At 37.3% G+C, this 23,902-nt stretch overlaps 1 protein-coding gene across 1 annotated transcript in view; it reads left to right on the forward strand.

Moving 5' to 3' along the window:
* LOC131430015 (titin homolog) overlaps positions 1–23,902 on the forward strand; it is a 479,674-nt gene that overhangs the window by 105,292 nt on the left and 350,480 nt on the right. The gene's annotated exons all lie outside the window — the stretch shown is intronic.

Consider the following 23,902-nt stretch of genomic DNA (forward strand, 5'->3'; position numbering starts at 1 on the left):
CAAATTTAGGTTCAAATACAAGTACAAAACTCCTGAGCTTCTGAACTTTGCGCGGATGCAATTGTTTAAAATTTCATTTTTGCCAATTCTAAAATTATAAGTATTTAAAATTTAAACCGTCGTTTAAAGTACGATGGCCGAATCATATAAAATCTTATAAAATTGACTAAAATCAATACAGTTTGTAAGTCATGTTAACATATGGTCATTCGAACCGACTTCATTTACACCGGTTTCAGAAGTACCTGCAACAGCAAAACTGTTTTCATTTATTGGTTGTGCTAATTGATTTTTTTGTTTTCTTTCAAGAAGCAATAATAATTATTTCGAAGAATACCACATATATGAGAATGTGAGAATATGAATAATACGAGAAAGCCATCAATACACCACTAGGTGTATTAAAACAGGTTTTACCTATTTTTATATATATAAAAAATAGGTATAGAATTCGCTCAAACTTTCGAAAATTTTTCCGAGGCCCGGAGGGCCGAATGACATATACCAATCGATTCAGCTCGACGAACTGAGCAAATGTCTGTGTGTGTGTGTGTGTGTGTGTGTGTCCGTATGTGTGTTGTCAACTAAGAGGTCGAGATCTCAGAGATGGCTGGACCGATTTTCATCAAACTAGTCGCAAATGAAAGGTCTCCCCGTCACCCAAAACGCTATTGAATGGTTTTGAGATAGGATGTTTACTTTTTGAGTTATACAAAGTTTTATGTCAAAATTTTCAGTTTTTTGACAGTATCTGTCACAATTGACCTTGAAAACAGAATATGTTTTCAGACTTAGATTCCGCACGATAATACCTATTCAACAAGCCATAGATTGTTAAAATCCGTCCATTTTTAACGGAGATATCGAAATTTTTCTGTAAGCGACTTTTCCCCCTATTCCAGCAGTAGGAGTTTTGAGCGCTGTATGACAAAGAAATGCTTGGGAGCAACGGAAAACACGATTTTTTATACTGTTACATACAATTGTTTCTAAGAACCAAAAGGATTGTGTACAGCATTCTTTTTCATGACATTTAGCCTCGGACCGATTTTGGCACGGCTCGTTTTTGGCAACATAATCGTTCGAATATGACATATATGAACCAGATGATGGCAGAATTTTTTTTAATTATTTTGTTTTAAACTACTTACAGCAATAAATGCTGGAACAACATAACATCCATATACCATTCGAATCAGTTCGTCGAGATCAGCAAATGCGTGTGTGACAAATAACTTCAATAAATTTTCTCGGAAAATTTCTTTTCTACAAATTCAGATTCATACGAAAAGTCGTATGCTCCCAAACAAAGTTCCTGCATTATGTTTGGTTCCGACCTCTGGTTTCGGAACTACAGGATGATATGTGAAACGAAATCAAAATTGTGTAACTCATTTTTCTTGAAGATGGCTGAACCGATCTAAGATGCAAATGAAATCTAAGAATCATCTAAGATTCAAATGAAAAGTTTCAAAGTTCTATAAAACATCTTGCTTTTCAGTCAGATCCAACTTCCGGTTTCGGGGATTGTATAAAAATGTCTATTCCACATAATTTAATCAGGTTTATCGGGTTAGCAGATTTGGATAGTCGATAAAAAAATTAACTTTTTTCAGTTTTAGTGGTATTCAGTTGTCGATCAGAAGGCACCTAAAAATTTAATTCGTGCTATGATCTCTCAAAGATGTCTTAACTGATTTTCAAATGTTTTGAAACAAATGTAAAGTGTACAGCTACTCAGGTGAATTTATCTGACTTCGGCCATACCGCTTTTAGAATTCCGGTTCCAGTATACAATCGTTTCTCAAAGCTCAATCGTTTTCTCAAAAAAAGCCTAATCAAATTTCAGAAACAAAAATTTTAATTAAAACAAACTTATATACAAAAATTAATTATTTTATCCAATTATGACTTCCGGTTCTCGAATTACATGATGATGAATTTTTAAAATTCAAACCGATATAGAAGATGACAATCCCGAAAAGCTTCAAAGTTGAACTCAAAACTGTTGTAATTTATTCGTCATATGGCCATACGAATCGGTTTGGGTTATGCTGGTTCCTGAATACCGGCTCTGGAAGTACCTTAAATTACCGTAAACTCTAGAGTGGAACTTACATATCATGGCATGTTTAATCGATTATCACACTTCTAGATTCAAATTCGATCCGATTTGCAGTTTCGACATTACAGAGTAATGAGTGATTAAAATCTCAAATTGTCGCTTAAAACGAGGGTCATTAAAATAATGTCATGAAAACTTAAACACCGAAGAATATTCATGCAAAAAACACATGCGGATTGATAAAAATAGGTATCATCTCACTGCTAGGTGGATTAAACACGTTTTTTTATTACTATCTGGTTTCTACACATTAGAAAATAATTGATCACAAATCCAATCCTCTTGGGGAAAACCACGTGCACTCACTTCTCACACTGGTGCTGGAACGTTTTGCTTTGTGTTTGGATGAAATAAACAAGTTTTTGGTTGTCATAGAATCTGTGGCAGACAACTTCTGCACAACAGTTTCAGAAACAGTCAAATTTGTCTGTACAGTCATCAACTGTTTGTCTGTCGACTATGATCACACTGTGATTACATTGTCGCAGATAATCTGCACACTTTGACTGCATACAGATGGACAGTCAAGCCGATTTTGACTGCTTGCAGACAACTGCGAACCGATTACACTATGATACAGTCAAACTGCACAAGTTTGTGTAGATAAACTGGCTAATGTAATCGTACCTTAAAACTCACTTCATGAAATTCATTGATTACTACGATGAAAATCTTAGCTTTGAAAGGAAAACCATTCAACCCGGGTAGACTCAAATGCATTAATAAATGAAAATACGGCATTATTTAGCAGCGAAGCATTGAATTTGCAGTCATGGTTACTAGATTTTGATGTTCATGTTTAGTCTCTTTTGCCGATTTTTTCGATTCTGCTTCTTCAACTTGAACGGAGATTTCCAGATATAAAATATTGTAAAATTACTTATTTCCTTAAAATTGAATAGAAAATCTAGGTAAGAATTGATAACCTCGGTAAGTAAAAAATTTCGTTATAGTTCGATTTCTTAATGTGGCAAAAACAAAGGCTCTCTGAGTATTTTTAAGAATATTCCCACCAGTTCAATAACGCGAACTGAAGATCTTTTTCAATCGTAAATTAACTGCTAATATTTCATATGTATTCTAGCAATTCAAAAGTATCAAAAATCGCTAATGATGACAATGAATGATAATAGATTTGCTCATTCCATTATATCAACAGTTTAACAAAGAAAATGATTAACAATTAAAGGTTTCAAATGATTTTACGTGGAAGATATCCTTCAATCAAATGTTGTATTTAGTTTTGAGAAAATAATTTGTATATGCTTTTGGAATACATTCGATTAAACATAGATAATGAGCTAATTTTTTGACATTTGAAAAAGAAAAAGAGAATAATTTTTTAATTATCGTTTCTCAAGCGTACAATTTCTTCCATCAGATACCTGTCTGATGCAGTAATTGCTGTTACCTGATGGGATCCTAAAATATGTAATTTATCTAGAGTCCCTTTCTGGCGGTACCACTATTTTTTCCAGATCATATTGCACAAAAATGCCTCTATCGCTCCTACGCAATATTTTTTTTTAATACTTTGCTAGATTTTCTCACTAAAAGAATTATCTTTCTGAGTGTTTTTTTTTTCGTACAAATCTAAAAGAGAAAATTATAATCTTTTCCTTTTCGAGTGTCAAAAAATTTCTTCTTGAACTTGATTGGGATTTTCCTTTTATGAAATTTGGCGAGTTTTCTTCCAAGAAATATTGTGCCGCTGAGATCGTAGAAATAAAAGACAATTTGGTCAAAAAACCTTTTTTTTCAAAGAAATTTGGCACCGGAATTTCGCTGCAGTTAAAAGAAACAAAAGTAAGAACTTTTATAAAAGTCAAATGAATGCTTCAATTTTCACGACGCTCACACTTCAGTTCCAAAGTTTGAAGGAAGCATTGATCGACAAAACAAAACTATTCTTGTCCTCACAAAATCAATTGATGTTTTTTTTTACTAATTTAAAATTTTTCACGACTCTTTTGAATATTACGCTCATCCTAATGAACGCACTATCAATGGTAGTTCTTTTGATATCTTGAAAAAAAAACAAATTTAAAAGTTAAAGAAACTAGCTTGAGTTAAACCACAGTGGTAGTGGAGGAAGATAGGTAGTGAAAATTTTCACTAAAAGCAATTGATTTTATTCATGAAGTTATTCAGTTCAAATATTCACTGCTAACTATGAATAGAATCAATTATGAATATTTGGATGCATGAGTCTGACATCATTCTTTGAATCTTTCAAATCAAAACAGACATAGTATTTTCGATAGCTGAAATGCTAGAGCAGCGTATGAATGAATATCTTTGCTCATTGCTAGTGGTCGAAAATTGTTGACACTGGTTATAACATTACTCGTATTGAAAATCAAATACGTGATCGATAAAAATATTTGAGCTCTTTCAATGTACATTCAACATTACACGTAACTAAAGTAATATATAGATTTTTAACTGTTCAGTATATTTTTACCTGAAATACAACTCTTGTTATAATATTCAGGCGTGCTTCTGATTTGGAATCAAATTTATAACTTGGATATGTCAAACGATAATAACGACGCACCAGGGCAAAAGGCTCGTGTCATGAAAATAATTCTTCTGCAAAAACAAAAACTAACGAAAGCGCATGTTAAAAAGTTCGAGTGTGCTTCCAAACGAAATTCCGAACAAAAAGATATCAAGCAGAAACCTTTTGACCCCATCTGCTACAGTGGCGAATCTGCGATCCGCTACTTCACTGAAAAGATGCCCCACTTCAGCAACTTTTTTTTAGTATTGTGATGAAAACATTCTGAACAACAAACAGTTTTCTTGTTGCATCAACAGAATGGGGAAGGGGGATTAGTTTTCTCTCTATGAATCCTTTGCGACAAAACCACAAAATTAATGAGTTTCAATTTGTTACTGTGAATAAAAAGTCTTGGCCAAGTCTATGTAAAAATGATTGGCTGGAAGATCTTACATCAAACTGTCGTTGTTCAAAGTATCCCAAACAATTTGGAGCAACACATGAAGCTAGATAAATTACATGGTTTTGTAGAAAGACTTAAGAGGATTAACACTTAAACGCTCGGGTTAGGATTTTTATCGATATTTTTTCAAAAATTTGTTAATACTGAATAAATTGACCGATCTTGATGCATTTGGTGTCAGAAAAACCGGGAATTCTTTAATTTCATTCTGCCTTAATCGGTGTTGATATGGTCCAAAAACACCGGTGTTATTCCAGATCGCCTTGGGGTAAGTCGGTTTTGCCATTTGGGGTATTCTATCTAGAAAAACTAAAAATGTATATGGGAACAAATCTGGAACAATCTGAAATTTGCAAGATTCACTAAAACGCATCAATATGAATAAACTAATCATTTGGCCAACCATCCCAGAGGGTACTGGAACCGGTTACAAAACTTCTGAAAGACTTTTTTTAAAAGACGCAAAAATAAACTACGTAAAAGCGTAAAACTACGGAAATGAGCACGGACAAAACTGCCATGACCAACTTCTTAATCTAAATTCTACGCTTAAATTTTGTTCTTTTGTTTAACGTGTCAGTGTTGTAGTCAAATTTACACTGATTTATGCATAACACCCGGGAACTCCAAGGTGCATTATTTAAATTAATTTCTCTTTATTCATATTTTGTTCCGGCCTACACTCCAAAATATCTTGCACCTCTATCAGTAAGTCAGTAATAACATGTCGGGTAATTCGAAACGGAGTATTTTGATGATTATGCGTGAAAAATAGCAGCCCATCGCACGGAATGACCTCCGACTGACAGGTTACATTCCCGAAGCAAATTATTCAAATTCCACACAATTAATTTCACTCAGTCATGGTCCCTTGAAGCAGCGCGCATATGGCAATGAAATTGTTCCCCAAAATGTAACTTCTTGCAGCGAAGCAACAACGGCAGCAGAAGCAGCCCAGTTCCCTTCCCCCGAAAAAAAATAACTTTTCAAATGAAGAAGTTCCTACTTATGTCTCATTAATCGTAATTAAGTACAGGCAAATAATTCATTCACAACGGTGGCTGTGCGCTAACCGCAACGCACCGTCCGTGTGGTTCTTATTTCGAATCCCGAACCCCGGGACGGATCGGGAAACGGATCGAAAGAGAGGAGTTGTTGAGGAAAACCCGAGGCCGCCTACCATCCGCCGAAGTAAGTCATTGGCAGATAGCCTCATCACGGTCCGCTGGCATGTAATTATGCAAAGTTGCGACTGACTGTGAAGCGACGTGCGCGAAGAAAGCGCACAAAAAAAAAGAATTACCGAAAGCCGCACGGTCAAAACTGCACGCGGCAGGAAACACCAAGTTCTACTAACCAAGAGAACCCGGAACAAAGGCTGGGCCAACAGCAGCCGGGAAGCGAAACAGAAAAAGCTACATCTTCTTCATTTGCATAAAAGTATGATTTGCGAGTGTGGGGGAAGGGGAGAGATTTGCCGTTTCGTAGATTCCTTCATAATCGGGGATAATTGTAGCAAGATTTGCTATCTGGTAACGTTTCAACAAATCTAAAGTGCAATATTGTACAAATGAAACAATTAGGGTTTCGAATGAAGATCTGATTTAATTTAGACGTTTTCATTTGCGCAATTGCGTTTAATTTGCGCGAAACTGCGTCACTTTCAATGGAATGCTAGCAAAATTATGATTCCTTTAGTTCCAATCAGGTACTCGATGGTTCAGAAGACTTCGCAACGAACCGAGTGCTAGGATCCTACCGAGTTAAAAGTTTTTCGTATCTAGAAGAACTTGAATCGTTCTCTTTTGAAAAGTCATCTAGTAACCAAAATAGGCACTGAATATTGCGTTATAGCTTGCACACGATAGTATTACATGCGATATCCTACCCGATCGTCAATTTGAATGCAACTCGAAATTGATAAAAATTTTCTATTTTACATGGTGTTAGACTTTCACTAATTTATCACAATGAAAAAATGTTAGAATAAAAATTGATTCGAACTCTTTGTGTAAATATTACTCCTTCTCTGCAAGCAAACCCCAGAGAGCACAGTATCATTGGCAACTGACGACGACGACGGTACGCTGCAAAGTGCCCGGCTGCCATTTAAGCGGTCGACTGCATCTGTCTTCGCTTGTCTGACTCCCATTTCTGCTGACTGCGGTCGTCCCATTGTAGTCTAGATATACATAATAACACTCCTAAATTGGATATTTTTTCCCCCGGTTTTCAAAGAATCTTTTCTGCACCGTGATGATGTTTCTTTCCCTTATTATTCGGAACCGTTTTGTTGTTCGTTTTCCGTGCCGTCACTGTTCGTGATAAGTTAATCAGTTGGGGTTTTGCTTTTCTTTGTGGCGTGCTATCTAGTCATTGCAAAGAAAGAAATCATAACAAGAATGAAGAAATACACGCCAAGATTTAGCAGGTAACGTACCAATTGTGCCCATTAGAGGGGGTACGTTTCCACTGTTATAGACGGAAGATATTTCACAAAATCAAAAATGAAATGATCATGAAAAGTGGTAATATTTTGAACACCTACAGTTCAGCCAATTGTGTATATTTCTTATTATCGCACATAAAGTAGACGTATCTACAATTCAATTTTCGATATACTCTTTAATAATTACACCCTTTACTTCACCATCTCTCCAACTATGATGCATCATACGTCAAATCGTTTTTCAATTTTTGAACGGTACTACGATAGCAGCGATTAACCCATTATAACCCAGGGGTTCCCAAATTGGAACCAAATGAGCAGATATCATCAATACCATCATATTTTGTATTTAAGATGTTGGGAAATGCCTATTAAAAATCTTTTCCAAACGAAATTATCCTATGTATGATATATCATACGCTGGGACAATACAGTAGCACCAAAGCTATAAGAGATATGCCTATATTTTGAGAGTGGTATTTATATATACGATTCAATTTCTTTCAAATAGTACCGGTAGAAGTACTATCGGAGATGAAGGCACAATATAAATAGAAATCTTAAAAGGTCCCTATCCTTATCAGTATTTTTGCAGCCATGTTTTAAATATTCCACATTTCGAAGATATAACAAAATGAATTTAATTAGCTGATGGCAAGAAATTTTCGACAGACTTCAACTAATCATCAAATTTTGATGCTCGAGTTTATCGATTAACGATATGCTTTGGAAAAAATACTACTGTATTATCCCACCGTATGATATATCATACGTTCAAATGCTAACAACAATTTTTCTACAGTTTAACATATATTTTTGGAATTTCACTGTAAGGAGTGGTAAGGAGTGTATCGATAAGTAGTTAGCAACATTCAAACAGTTATTACTCTGAAATGGCTTATTTTTTTGCAACGTGTTTTGCGGTGACATGTTTGTTTACATGTCAATAACAGCTGCGTAATCGCTTGGTTTCGGTACGGTTGGTGCTCAGAAAGTGGTGTCACGTACAACGAAATTGCCAAACGGGTGAAAGTGCACCACACCAGTGTCAAAAATATTATCGAGAAGTTCGGTAAGACCCTTTCCATGAAGGATTTGCCCCGATCCGGTAGGAAAACGGGCCCAGCAAGTTCAGGCCAAAACAAGAGCGCGAAAACTGTATAACCGGATTCTACAGAATAAAGACGAATGCATCCTACGCCAAGGAAGACTCTCGAGCGCTGCCCGGACCGCAATATTATACGAAATCGGTGTACCAGGACCTGGACGACGCTGACACCACGGTGGCGGTGGAAAAGTTTGGGCAGACAGTGTTGGTCTGGCAAGCAATTTGTACCTGTGGTTTGCGGTCGTCGATTTTCTTCACGAAGGACACAATTAACGCCAAGGTGTGCGAGGAAGAATGTTTGAAGAAGGGAATGCTGCCACTGTACAGAAAGCATAAGGCTCCTCCTCTCTTCTGGCCGGATTTGGCTTCAGCCCACTACGCCAACTCCGTTCTACAGTGGTTGTCAAAAATAATGTACAATTCGTGGAAAAGGACATGAACTCACCGAACTGCCCGGATCTTCGGCCAATTGAAAGGCAATTGTCAAGTGGCACTTCCGGAAGGAAGGTACAGTGTCCCAAAACATGCAGGAGTTCAAAAAAAATAATCAATGTTGCTAACTACTTTTCGATACACTCCTTAGTGCTCTAGTAAAAGGTATTGTTAGGTATTAAACTTCTATAGTAAACATGCATTAAAATATAGGAAGTTTTGCGTATGATATATCATACGCTAGAACATAATGGGTTGAAAAACTTTAAAAAAAAACGTGCTTAATCCACCTAGCAGTGAGATGATACCTTTTGTTATCAATCCGCATGTGTTTTTTGCATGAATATTCTTCGGTGTTTTAGTTCTGATAACATTATTTTAATGACCATCGTTTTAAGTGGCTATTTGAAATTTTAATCACTCATTACCCTGTAATGTGGAAACTGCAAATCAGATCGAATTTGAAACCAAACGTGGGACAATCGATTGAACATTCCATGCGATGTCGAAGTAAGTTCCACTTTAGAGTTTACGGTACTTTCAGAGCCGGTATTCAGAAACCAACATAACGCAATACGATTCGTATGGCCATATGACGAATAAATTACAATAGTTTCGAGTTCAACTTTGACTGTTTGACGAGCATTTTGGGACTGTTATCTTCTATATCGGTTTGAATTTTGAAAACTCATCACCCTTTAATTCCAGAATCGGAAGTCAAAATTGGATGATATTCATTAATTTTGTATGAAACCATAAAACCTTTCATTTAAATATTTTTGTTTTTAAAATTCGATTTAGCCTTTTTGTTTATTTGTTTGCTTGTTCCATCTGACAATAAAAGTCTTAATAAATATAAGATCAAGTTATAAAATCGAGGATTGCGACACCTTCTGAACAAACTTATGCGATGATTCACTAAAATCGAATATATTTTCAACTAGGGAGAAAGTTCGATTACACGCTGCAATAGGTTCGTTGGCTCCAAATGATGCCCGATGGAATCTTCATTGTAGCAAACCTGTTGATCGTAGAGTTCGTTGTGAAACCCGCAAGTCGATGAGAGACAGGATCTTTCGAGAGTCTTCGCCACAAACGCAACTTGTTGAATCTTCCTTCGTCGTTCCAGGGTGTCAAGACCCAACAGGCGACATCGATCAGGGTACGGTGGCAGATCCAAGGGATTTCGCCAGGGAAGGTCTCTTAGCGCAAGCCGAATAAATCTTTTCTGAACACGCTCAATCCGCAAGTTCCAAACGAGTTGATATGTACTCCATACCAAACTGGCATTTTCCAGCAATGGTCGCACTAAGGAACAGTATAACGCCTTCAAACAATGTGGATCCTTGAAATCTCTGCTGATTTTAGCTACGAATTCGAGTTGTTTCGATGTCTTAGATGTTAAAGCAGAACGATGCTGATTAAATGTGAGTTTTGCATCCAATACAACACTAAGGTCGTTAACACGGTCAACTCTTGTAAGTGTTTGTCCATCAGTTTTGTAGTCGAAGATTAATGGACGAAGTATTCGGTGAAATGTATTTACTTGACATTTGGCAATGCTGATCACAAGATGGTTTCGTCGACACCATGCGACAAATTCATCTAGCAGTTCTTAAAGATGGACGCAGTCCTCATAATTACGAATTACTAAGTACAGCTTCAAATCGTCGGCGTAGATCAGCTTGCATCCGTAACCAAACAGCAAAGCGGCATCGTTGAAAAACAGTGCGAACAGAAGGGGACCCATATTACTGCCTTGCGGAACTCCTGATTTGTTCGTAAACGGGGATGAAACTGAGGTTCCCAATTGTACACGTAGGACTCTACCACACAAATAGGAACTCAACCATTCATCGAACTTGTGTGATGCACCAAGTCGCATCAGTTTACATAATAGAATTCGATGGTCTATACGATCAAATGCCGCTTTTAGATCAGTGTATACTGCATCAATTTGTACCCTTTCCTCCATACGCGAAAAGCAGGTCGAGGTAAAATCGAGCAAATTTGTACTAACGGATCGTCCTGGCATAAATCCATGCTTATCGGTTGATATATAACTTTTTTGTACGAGAAAGAACAACAGAGCTGACAACTATTTCGAATAGCTTGGAGGCAGCAGATAGGCTCGTAATACCACGATAATTTCTCACGTCCTTTCGATCACCGTTTTTGTAGATTGGAAACATGAACGACTGCTTCCATATCGTTGAAAATATACCATGCTCGAATGATTTGTTAAAAACGTAACATAATGGTTCGAGCAAAGCAGTTGAACAGCGAGTATAAACAACAGATGGAATCCATTTTGAAAAAAACGATAGAGCTTTGAGAAACGATTTGATACTAGAACCGGAAGTCGAAAATCGGCCGAAGTCAGTTAAATTCACCAGAGGAGCTGTATAGTTTACATTTGATTCAAAATGTTTGAAAATCAGTGTAGACATCTTTGAGAAATTGTAGTGCGAATTAAATTTTTAGGTCTTCCAAAACTGAATACCGCTAAAACTGAAATAAGTTTATTTGGTTGTCAACTATCCAAATCTGCAAACCCGATAAACCTGATTAGTTTATGTGAAATGGACATTTTTATACTAATCACATTGTTCTAAACCGGAAATCAGATCTGACTGAAAAGCAAAATGTTTTACAGGCCTTTCATTTGAATCTTAGATAGTTTTTAGATTTCATTTGAATCTTAGATCGGTTCAGTCATCTACGAGAAAAATGAATTTCATTTCACATATCATCGTGTAGTTCTGGAACCAGAAGTCGGATCCAAACGTAATTCCGAAACCTTGTTCGAGAGCATACGACTTTTCATGTGAATCTGAGTTTGTAGAAAACGGTTGAGCCATCTCCGACAAAATTGAGTGAAATTATTTGTCATACACATATTTGCTGATCTCAACGAACTGATTCGAGTGGTATATGGGTGTTATGTTCTTTCAACAAGTAGTTTAAAATAATATAATTATGGAATTACTTTCAACTTGAAAATGCTGCCATCATCTGATTTACATGCCATATTCGAATGATTATGTTGCCAAAAACGAACCGTGCTAAAATCGGTCCGAGGCAAAATATCATGAAAAAGGATGCTGTACACTGTCTTAGTGGTACTTAGAAATACTTGTATGTATCAGTATAAAAAATCGTGTTTCACGTTGCTCCCAAGCATTGCTTTGTCATACAGCGCTCAAAACTCCTACTGCTGGAATAGGGGAAAAAGTCGCTTACACAAAAATATCGATATCTCCGTTAAAAATTGACGGATTTTAACAATCTATGGCTTGTTGGATAGGTATTACCGTGCGGAATCTAAGTCTGAAAACAGATTCTGTTTTCAAGGTCAATTGTGACAGATACGGTCAAAAAACATTTGGCATAAACCTTCGTATAACTCAAAAAGTAAACATTCGACCATTCAATAGCGTTCAGGGTGAAGGGAAGACCTTTCATATGCGACTAGTTTGATCAAAATCGGTCCAGCCATCTCTGAGATCTCGACCTCTTAGTTGACAACACACATACAGACACACACACACGTTCACATACACACGGACATTTGCTCAGTTCGTCGAGCTGAATCGATTGGTATATGACACTCGGTCCTCCGGGCCTAGGAAAATTTTTCTAAAGTTTGAGCGAATTCTATACCTATTTTTTATATTTATAAAAAAAAAGTAAAAATAATAACAAAGCTTTTCGGTGCATTGACGATAGGTAGAATGAGGTAAACTGATCGCAGCTGCAAATTGCTTACCACATAAGATTTTTTTTGTGGAATCTCTCAGTCAAAAATAAAAAGCTGACTAAAGCTTGCCTTGCTGTGGGGTAATTGGAAAAAATGTTGTGCAATTTATTCTGACCAGCAATGTATTTTAATGTATCACCATATCGCCAAATCTAAACAAACCGGTGCCGACGAATCGAGAGACTTTAGACTGCTATAAACACTTTCTCCAAATTCTTTTTCTTTCTGCACAATTCCGGTTGCATCATTAACTCGAATTTTTCTACCACAGCTACAATTTGTCAGTCATGCAGGGGGTTCTTTTTTAAATTTCCATATCTGCTTCGTATATAAATATTCGTCAATAAAATTTCAAAGCAATGAAAAAACCTACAAGGATCAGCCCCATGAGGTTGTTCGAGCCGTTGATGTGGAACAAGGCAACCAAGATTTCCAATGATTGACATTTTCAATTAATCGTCACACTTTTGAATCCGCAAATGCACAAGAGTCTGCTTAGATTGATTCTTATTAGGAATCAACACCGAACACGCGAACCCAGAATATAGACTCAATTTATCGTGATTTGTATTTGTTTCGTGAACGACGAAATTACATCAATAGCCCAAATGTATACAATTAAATGTTTGTACATGCTTACGATACGGATATCGATATTTAAGCTTCTCTTCACCAAGCTTGTGCTCAAGTTTTGTATGCAAGCAGTTATTTTTATAGCGTTTCTCTACCATTTTGCGATTTCGATTGAAGCGATAAAATATTTCTCATTATCAATCGAGTTCATCTTATATAAATTAGAAATTGCTCTTATGCACTCAAAATTTACCCTGGGGTAGTTGTCAATTTCTCAGGCGAAACGACATAACATGGGATTTCATCCAATCTTGCATGACACAAAATCAGAGCATACCAATAAAAGCTTCAAATCGTTTATGGCACTTTTTAACTTGCTGTGTAGCAACAACCTACCTCTAGCAAGCTACGCATAAGACTGATACGTTAGCTATAATTTCGCTTCTATTTGTAGATTCGCGTGCTTCCAACAGCTTTGCTTTTGCTTCGATTGACCAATCAGAGCGCTGCTTTCCCTTTGATATATTGTTTACTCCTTCAAAACCGTCGACTATGGCAGGGAAATCCGGTATGCCGGAGATTTTTTGCAGCCAAAATAGGACACTGCTAGCTATTAATCAACATTTCAATGATATAAAATTAAAAATACATGGCTATGAACATTCATATCAATACGTAGAATTTCCAATCAAATGGTGACATAATATTAATCATTGATACAAAATTGACTGAGCTGTAATTGTTCAAAACCTGACCACATTTCTACGTGTATTTTTCTTGAGTTTCTAGTTTGCACCGCTATATAGAGAATAAAAATGTGTTCCACATTGAAAACTCTAATCTGCAAGCAGCTTAAAAAGTCTACTTTGATGTTCAGATAAATAACCAGAACTTTGGCATGAACAGAAGATTTGAACTTGTGAACTTGTGTTTAAAACTTCTCAACTCAAATTGTGTGCGGAAGGATCCACATTTCTCGAAAGCAGTAGTGATCAAATGTTTTTAGTCCAACAACGTTGAAACTAAGTTTGAAACTGGCTTCAAATAAACGGTTTGGCAGCAGCTGGGGTGGAAACTGGGTTAGGTTTGGCGTTAAGAGAAAACGACATTTATAAGGCACACCGCTTTAGCTCTAAGATGCCGAAGGTATTATTGATAATTGTTGGGTGCATATCGTGAAGCGCAATGCTTTCCCGCTGGAGAACAAAATATGAACACTAGATTAATATTAAAACCGTTTGGCGCACAACAAGCTGTTTTGTGTGGAAATTTTACTGACCCTACTTGATCCATGTGCTTCACTATTTAGAACCACATGCTCAATTAATTATGGACACCAAATGAGCAGTCGTCAAGTCAAAATTTAAAATCACTATTAGAAAAGAGAGGGATTAACGTGAGCCGGTTGTGGTTTTCACAATAATCCAGAAATTCGAATCTGCGTACCTTCACGATGGATGCAATTATTGCTATCACAATGCGCTAAAATTACATTCAGAAACAACAGGATTGAGTTGTGGGAGTGCGAAAGTCATATGATCCGTATCTCAAATCCTTCAACTGTTTAGTTCTCAACCCAGTGCGCAGTGGGAGAAAATCTATGAAAACCCGCAAAGAATCCTGTAACTAGTCCATGAATTGAGATAGGTCAACAAACTAAAGCGTTTTTTTTTTGTAAAAATGTCCAAGGAATTCAATGGAATGGTTTACAATGGCCGCACGAATCGCAATCCTGCTCGTTTTACCCCAAATGTACAGCAGTTTTGGGGTTGAAAAGAAGTCGAGTGTGGTATTCTGGAATAGCCTACTTTCATGTAAAAAAGTCTGGAGAATCGATTAGAAGAACATACACTGGCCGCACGAAACGTTTTGGTGGCTATTTTACCCCAATTCCTCCATTTCATGAGATCGTTACTGTAAATCGTCCTTAAATCTTGATAAAACTTCTTGCAAGTTTGCTAAATCGAGTTTATCCTATGTAAAAAAGTCTGGAGAATCGAATGGAAGAACCTACACTGGCCGCACAAAACGTTTTGATGAGTATTTTACCCCATTTCCTCCATTTTATGATATTTTATTGTAAATCGCTCTTAAATCATGGTAAAACTTATTGGAAGTTTACTAAATCTATCTTATCTCTTATCTTATGTAACAAAAAGTCTGGAGAATCGAATGGAAGAACCTACACTGGCCGCACGAAACGTTTTGATGACTATTTTACCGAGATTTAAGGACGATTTACAATAAGAATAAATATTTAAAACATCTTAGACATGTATTACAGGAATAACATGACAGTAAATGTAAAGAAATGTAATACAATAAGCTTCTCTCGGGCACGGTCACCAATTTTACTTGAATACGTCATAATGACAGTTCCAATGGAAAAGTTTAAAGTGTCTGTTAAAAATAGCAGTAAAAGGCATATTATAATATAGAATTAGGTACTTAAATAAATCCTGGGTACGGGCCTGAAGATCAATAAAGGCATCTTCGTGAAATTTTAGCGGATAAAACTAAATACGTTTTGTCGGTTACATCACCATTTGATCTTTGACCTAGTTTGACAATGAACCAACAGTAACTTTCAAATGAGCATGAGTCTGTTGAAATCGGTTTGGCCATCTCCGACAATTAGCATTTCATTTCGTTTCAAAATATTAACTTTAACTCGAATCAAATCTGACAGCACGGTTTCGAATGTAGGCAATCCCTCAAACGCGTCACAGACAGAAAGCAGAACTGATTGCGTTCCGCAATGAGCTAACATCCGCTTCATCGCCTACTGTGAACCCGTCAAACCGATTCACAGATCGTGGTTGTCCTTCTAAGCGTTGAACCAAATACAAATAATAATACCCCTAAGTCCCATACAAACGAACCGCCAATGTTTGGTTCACAGCCTGAACAAGTAAGCCTAGCAAATTACTCCCTTTCGTTGCGATAGTTTGAAAATGTGGAAGGAGATCGTTTCTGGCAACGCTTTATGCTAGTTGCTACGGCGCAATACAAGTTTGTTTGTTTATGTTTTCCGTTGCTGTATTGCAACAAATTCAAAGGTACACTCCAGCTAATCGATGGATGAATGAATCGATGCGTGGCCCAGACAAATTGATTACAGCCCGAACGGTGGGAGACACAGCAGTTTTTCTCTCACGATGGATAAACTTATTAATTGAAATATTTTCTATTAGTATTATGACGTAAAGGTTCCCCGCATTTAGCAGATGTTGGAAAAATTCCTACTCCTCTGACGGGAGTGATTTGCAATGAGAAGAACGGATGGCTACCATAACGATTCGGTGAACAGTGCCGAGACATTCTAACATATAATACTGAGCAATTTCCCAAAAGCCAAGGATCAAATTTCTGAAAAGCCAAAGGGGACAAAAAACAAAATCCGATATGGAATAACCATATCTCATACACAACAACATAGTTCAAGTTTATTTTTCACTATAATAAACAGTAACCATGGTGAATTTGTTCTTACCCTTCAGTGTTGCTAGTTTTATAGAAAACTCGTTAAAGTACATTGTCACTCTGACAGTGTATCATGACAGTGTACCGCACGATGCAAAATGTGTCCTTGAAAATTGGCCGAAGTATTCCGTATTATAATTTGTATTTGGTTGAACATCCTCCCACCCAGTGGCAAATACCACCACCAGCATCAGCAGCAGCAGCGCATCAGTCGGCGATGTAATGATTGATTGACGCCTGTTTTTGTGCGCACACTTTTTTCTTCACATCATCCTAAGTTTGATAGATTACTGGACCAGCTGATATCATGATCGGAGCATAGACAGCCGCGTTCCGTTTTTCATGCTAAAAAAAACCACACACGCGCGCTCTCTCTCTCTCTCGCCAAATTTGATACTGGCAGTTTCATGTGGTTTTTAGTGAATATGATTTTTTTTCCTGTCATTTCGTTCATTAGACGCATTTGTCCCAGTCGTGCAATATGGAATTGAGTTACTCCGTGCAAGGTCCAATTAAAATGTTATGAATTTTAGAGCGTTTGTAAACTAAGTGAACCCTCCACTGATCGACGCTCGCTCTTTGGTGAAGCATTTCACCCACACACGGTGCACCACCCCCCCTTTTGCAACCCATCTAACTGTCGTCACGTGCAGTCACCGTTCAGCAGCTGCCCATCCATCAGTGGAATTATCATCGCGTTCTCGTTTACTTCGGTGGCCCCACCACCACCACAACCATCTGACATCGGATTGCGACCGAGCGCTTCGAAACGTTTTGTAATTTATGATCGTGTTCGGGTGTTCGCTTTCGGGCTGTGGGGTGTGAATTTTTAATTCGCAAACAACCGGCAGCAGTTCGGGTACGGCGAGTGGAACGTGTTTGCAAAGCGGAAACTTCTCAGGATAACCCTGATTGATGGAACAGATTATGGCAGCCGTTTCGAGGGTCCCCCACCCGGTTTCCACCAATTGTGGCAGTGGCAGGAAGTGTGAATAAGTCTATATTTATGGGTAATAACATATTATGAATATTCAAAGATACTGCCAGTATCTATTTGAATAAACTGTGACTAAAACAAAGCATTAAAAGTGGCTGGTTCCTGGTTGAAGGCGATACGTTAAAGGTTCTTAACCTGCTGTTGATTTTGGTACCATTCCAAAATCATACAACTGTAGGTGAATTATGATTTATCAGACGCTGGTTCAGTTTAGCAATAAATTGACATTGATTATTTTTATGTACAAAAATCTGGGTATTTTTGGAACGGGTTTAAAGAGTAAATTTTAGAAAACGATGTATGAGATGGTTCTGAATCCCAAGATGGTGACTTCTGGTCTATTGATTTTCCTTGAAAACCCCTACAATATTAGTAAGCGTTTCCAAGAAATGTCGATATACCGGAGGTCACCATATTGAATTTCGCAACGAGCTCAAGCATCGTTCCAAACTGTTCTGAAAATACCCCTTTTCTGAAGAAATATTCGTTAGTATTGAGAAAGTGCTCAACAAGTCTTCTAATTCCACTGTCGATGTTGCTCAATATTTCTCTTAAATCAGGAACATTTCAAAATCATTTATTTTCCCAGTTTTAAGGAAGGGAAATAAAGCCGACGTATCCAATGATCGTTGTATAGACGCGCAAAACTCAATAGACTTGATTCCAGTGGATCGTTGCCAAATTGGCACCAGTCGTATCTAGTTGGTTGCGAAATGTCTGTGGAAATCGAAGATTTTCATTACAGTGCCTTTCGCTGTCAACTATGGAGCCCCTCAAGGCAGTCACCTAGGACCATTCTTATTTTTACTCTACCTCAATGATCTCTTCTTCATATTGAAATGTCACAAACTGTCCTTCGCAGATGACTTCAAGTTTCAAGAAAGAAATGTCAAGAAGACACTATGATGATAGAATGGTTTTGATTACCACGAGGTGTTCCGTTTTGTCGTGAAAGATTTGCTTGTCATTCTTGATTCCAAGCTGGACTTCAATTATTTGATTTCTAAAGCCTCCAAGTTTTTGGGATTGTGCTCTAGTCCTTTCGACGGTTGAATATACAGCTGTTGTCTGGTCACCTCACCATCAAATTTACATTGTACGCATCGAAACTATCCAGCGTAAATTTGTTAGATTCGTTCTGCGCAACTTACCATGGAGGGATCCCACTAATCTTTCGAGCTTATAGACCTGAATCTACAGGGTGATTTTTTAAGAGCTTGAGAACTTTTTTAAACAATAAAACGCATAAAATTTGCAAAATCTCATCGGTTCTTTATTTTAAACGTTAGATTGGTACATGACATTTACTTTTTGAAGATAATTTCATTTAAATGTTGACCGCGGCTGCGTCTTAGGTGGTCCATTCGGAAAATCCGCTTTTTTATCGACAAATTTTGTTCAGCGATGAGGCTCATTTCTGGTTGAATGGCTACGTAAATAAGCAAAATTGCCGCATTTGGAGTGAAGAGCAACCAGAAGCCGTTCAAGAACTGCCCATGCATCCCGAAAAATGCACTGTTTGGTGTGGTTTGTACGCTGGTGGAATCATTGGACCGTATTTTTTCAAAGATGCTGTTGGACGCAACGTTACAGTGAATGGCGATCGCTATCGTTCGATGCTAACAAACTTTTTGTTGCCAAAAATGGAAGAACTGAACTTGGTTGACATGTGGTTTCAACAAGATGGCGCTACATGCCACACAGCTCGCGATTCTATGGCCATTTTGAGGGAAAACTTCGGAGAACAATTCATCTCAAGAAATGGACCGGTAAGTTGGCCACCAAGATCATGCGATTTGACGCCTTTAGACTATTTTTTGTGGGGCTACGTCAAGTCTAAAGTCTACAGAAATAAGCCAGTAACTATTCCAGCTTTGGAAGACAACATTTCCGAAGAAATTCGGGCTATTCCGGCCGAAATGCTCGAAAAAGTTGCCCAAAATTGGACTTTCCGAATGGACCACCTAAGACGCAGCCGCGGTCAACATTTAAATGAAATTATCTTCAAAAAGTAAATGTCATGTACCAATCTAACGTTTAAAATAAAGAACCGATGAGATTTTGCAAATTTTATGCGTTTTATTGTTTAAAAAAGTTCTCAAGCTCTTAAAAAATCACCCTGTACTATCTGTTCGTAGAAATGTTTCCAAAGCCTTTATTGTTGCTGATTGATTACAATCACCGATCGATTGTCCCGAGCTTCTGCAATTGTTTAGTCTGGACATTCATCGACGTAATCTACGCTCTCTTTGGTTCTTGAGTTTACCTATTGCACGAAAAAAATTATCATCTATCTTGAAATATGATCTTCACCAACCTTCGTCTTCCATTTACCTATCCACTTTTCTCTTCTCTCTTTGGCTTTTTTAGCTAGTAAACTATTGCTGCCCTGTAATGCTTGGTGTCATCAACTAGTTATAGGGTTATGAATTTAGTTTAAATTGATAGTTTAAATTGTTAGTGATTAGCATAACTGTATCTGTTGTATTATTGTAATCTGTTGATACAAAAGATGAGGATGTTTTATGCCTGCTGGAGAGAGAGATTGCCAAACTTGATCTCCATCAGACTTTTCTCTGCTCCTTAAAATCTAACAAAATAAATAAACTGAAGGTTGCTATCTGGGAATTCGAATTCTTCAAACCCCTTCCAAACATTCTCATATTGTAAGGGTTTTCAAGAAATATCAATAAACCGGAGATCGCCAAACATAACCTCAAACATTGTTTTCTTGACCAAATTTCAAATACGCTCCGAAAGTATCACACATATAAAAGTCGTAATTTTGGATTTCGAAACGACCTCAAACTACTGCTAATAAAATCCGTTCCGAGAACACCCATATGTGATGGTTTTCAAGAAATTTTGATAAACCGAAAGCAGTGTTGGTGATTGCCGATAATTTGACAGAAGCTGCTCGATATTTGTCTATATTGTATACAAAATTCTCAATCCGATTCAAGATGCTACAAGAACTCGTGTCTCTCAATGCATGAACCGTGAGAGAATTGTTCTACATTTTTTCGCTCCACTTCATACTCTGAGTATTTCACGGCCCTTAAAAAACTTTACAGTCTGATAATGATCGGTGCCGAGTGGAATTTACCAAGAGAGAATCGCAAGTTGACAATTATCGCAGAAAATCGAATCGATGATTCAACTTGATGATTCTCATACTAGGTTGCAGTATTTCAAACCCCTTGAGTGGAGCATTCACATACATTTTCATAGACACAACTTATACAAAGGTTATATGCACATTATTAGAATAAGCGGCAATAGTAAAATGATTTTATCGCAATTATCAACTGCCCGTAAAGAATCGGACCGTTTGTTGCTTCAGAGAGAATCTCCACAGCAGCTTGCTAACCTTTGATTCTCAGACAGGTCATCGAGAGAAATTCGTTATCGCACTGGTGTCCATTATATGTTAAATGAACCATGTCGGTTTTTTTTTGCTGCGATGGTATCCGTCTCTCTTTGATGGCACTGATTGAATTGTGTGAAGAGTTGCTTGATATGGCGATATTCGCCATATTGGATTTCGGAAGTAACTCAAATTTTCTGATATCTTTTCATCATATCCGTTCCGAAAATACTCATATATTTCAGGAATATCAATAAACCGGAAGTCGTCATATTGGATTTCGGAGCGACTCCACACATTTCCGGCACCTGTTAATCAAATTCATCCCGAAAATACCCATATTATAATGGCATTCAAGGATTACCATTAAACTGGAAGTCGCCATCTTGGATTACAGAATCACCTCAAATATCGTTTTCCGACATCTTCAAATCAAATTCGTTCTGAAAATATCCATATTGTAGGTCATTTAGGGGTTATCCTAAGTTTGTGTTTTGGGCACATAACCGTTTTTACTTTTCTTTGCGTTTCGTCTTAGACTCGTCAGTGCAGAGCAGTTCAAATTACGGTTCGACAAAGCAAAATTCCAAAATTCTAAGAATATTTAGTTGTGGAAAGTAAAGTGATTTTAGTTTTACGAAATTCTGTCAAGTATTTGAATAATTGATCAAAAACGCGACATTCGCAAAACAGATGGTCGGGTTTCGGGTATTTTTACCAGAAACCCGACCCGAACTTGAACCCGAGAAAAACAGAAAAAAAAATTACATGTCAGGTTCGGGTCGGGTTTCGGGTAAAAAAACCCAAAGCCTTGTAGTTTTTGTCCAATTATTTAAAAACTGGACAGAATTTCGAAAAACCAAAAGCCCTCCAGTTTTCACAGTTAAACGTACCGATTTTTCGATTTCAAACGGGTACGGGTCGGGTTCGGGTACAACAATTCGAATCGGGTTTCTGGTATTTGAACCCGACTACCAAAGTTTCTTCGGGATCGGTTCAGGTACGGGTAATGATTTTTATTTTTTAGCGGGTTCGGGTCAGGATCGGGTTTGGAAGAAAATTTATTCTCGGGTTCGGGTCGGGTACGGGTATTTTGCCTTTCTCATACAGAAAGGCTATGCAATCGCTGTGAATATACTACAGAGTCCCAAAAGGCCGAGTGTCATATACCATTTGACTTAGTTCGTCGAGATAATAAAATGTCTGTGTGTATGTGTGTGTGTGTGTGTGTGTGTGTGTGTGTGTGTGTGTGTGTGTGTGTGTGTGTGTGTGTGTGTGTGTGTGTGTGTGTGTGTGTGTGTGTGTGTGTGTGTGTGAGAAATAATGTCACTCAATGTTCTCAGAGATGGCTGAACCGATTTTCACAAACTTGGATTCAAATGAAAAGTCTTAAGGTCCTATACAAAGTTTCTGAGTTTCACATGGATCCGACTTCCGGTTCCAGAATTACAAGGTGATATGCACCAAAAAAGTAAAAAATGTCACTCACTTTTCTCGGAGATGGCTGAATCGGTTTTTACAAACTTAGATTCAAATGGATGGTCTTATGGCCTCATACAATTTTCTTGAATTTCATTTGGATCCAACTTCCGGTTCCGGAATTAGAAGGAAATATGTGTATACTTATTAGAAAATGCGCACTCAATTTTCTCGGAAATTTCTTAACCGATTTCCACAAGCTAAGAAGCGAATAGCAGGTCTTAAAATTTTTAAAAAGTCCTAGAAAAGTTGACCCAGATCCGACTTCCGGTTCCGGTATTACAGTACGGTAAGTGAAAATTTTAAATTTTATTATTTTCACAAGCGCTTCCGAAAGCACCGATAATAGTGAAAAAAATCTCCAAAAACGGAACTCACTTCGATTTCTCAGCAACGGTTAAGCCGATTTTCACCAATCATGATTCAAATTAAAGCTCTCATTGTCTTAAAATATACTGTGCAGTTTCATCCAGACCCGACTTCCGGTTCCGAAATTATAGGGCGGTGAGTGTAAAAACATTCAAAACGTCATTCAAAATGACGATTCAAAACTAGTACGCGCCGGTACGTGTGGCTTGCCACATTAAAATTGGCTTTCTCATATAGAAAGTTTATGCAATCACTTTAAAAATTGAAAAGTGAAAATTATTCCCGAAAAATAAAAAATCTCGTACTTCCATAGATTGCTATTGAATTTCACACCGTCAGCGATGATGCAGAAAAGGGTAAAATTTCTCTAGATTCGCCTCAAAGCTGATCTAATTTGTAGGCTTTATTTGTAACTTACTAAACGAACCGACTTCGGCTATACTGGTTCCAAGTTCCGGGTTCCAAAAGTACCGATTCCAATTCAATTTTCTCAGTGAAGATTTGATCGATCTCCTCAAACTTAGGCTCAAATTAAAGTTCCTATTGTCTCATAGGTTGCTGTTGAATTTTATCCAGGTCCGACTTCCGGTTCCAGATCTATAGTTTTTAATCATTTAGTGCGACGATGCAAAATAAAGAAATATTCTTATTAACTTGACATAACTGTTTAATTAAGATTAATGCTAGTTTATACCCAAAGGAAGTTTTTTATTTTATTCAAGATTGAAAAAAAGACAATCTTCACAAACTCTTCTAGTGATATTTTTGAAAATATAAGTAATATGAGAAAGGCA

The sequence above is a fragment of the Malaya genurostris genome, chromosome 2 (assembly GCF_030247185.1).
Source record: "Malaya genurostris strain Urasoe2022 chromosome 2, Malgen_1.1, whole genome shotgun sequence".
Taxonomy (NCBI): domain Eukaryota; kingdom Metazoa; phylum Arthropoda; class Insecta; order Diptera; family Culicidae; genus Malaya; species Malaya genurostris.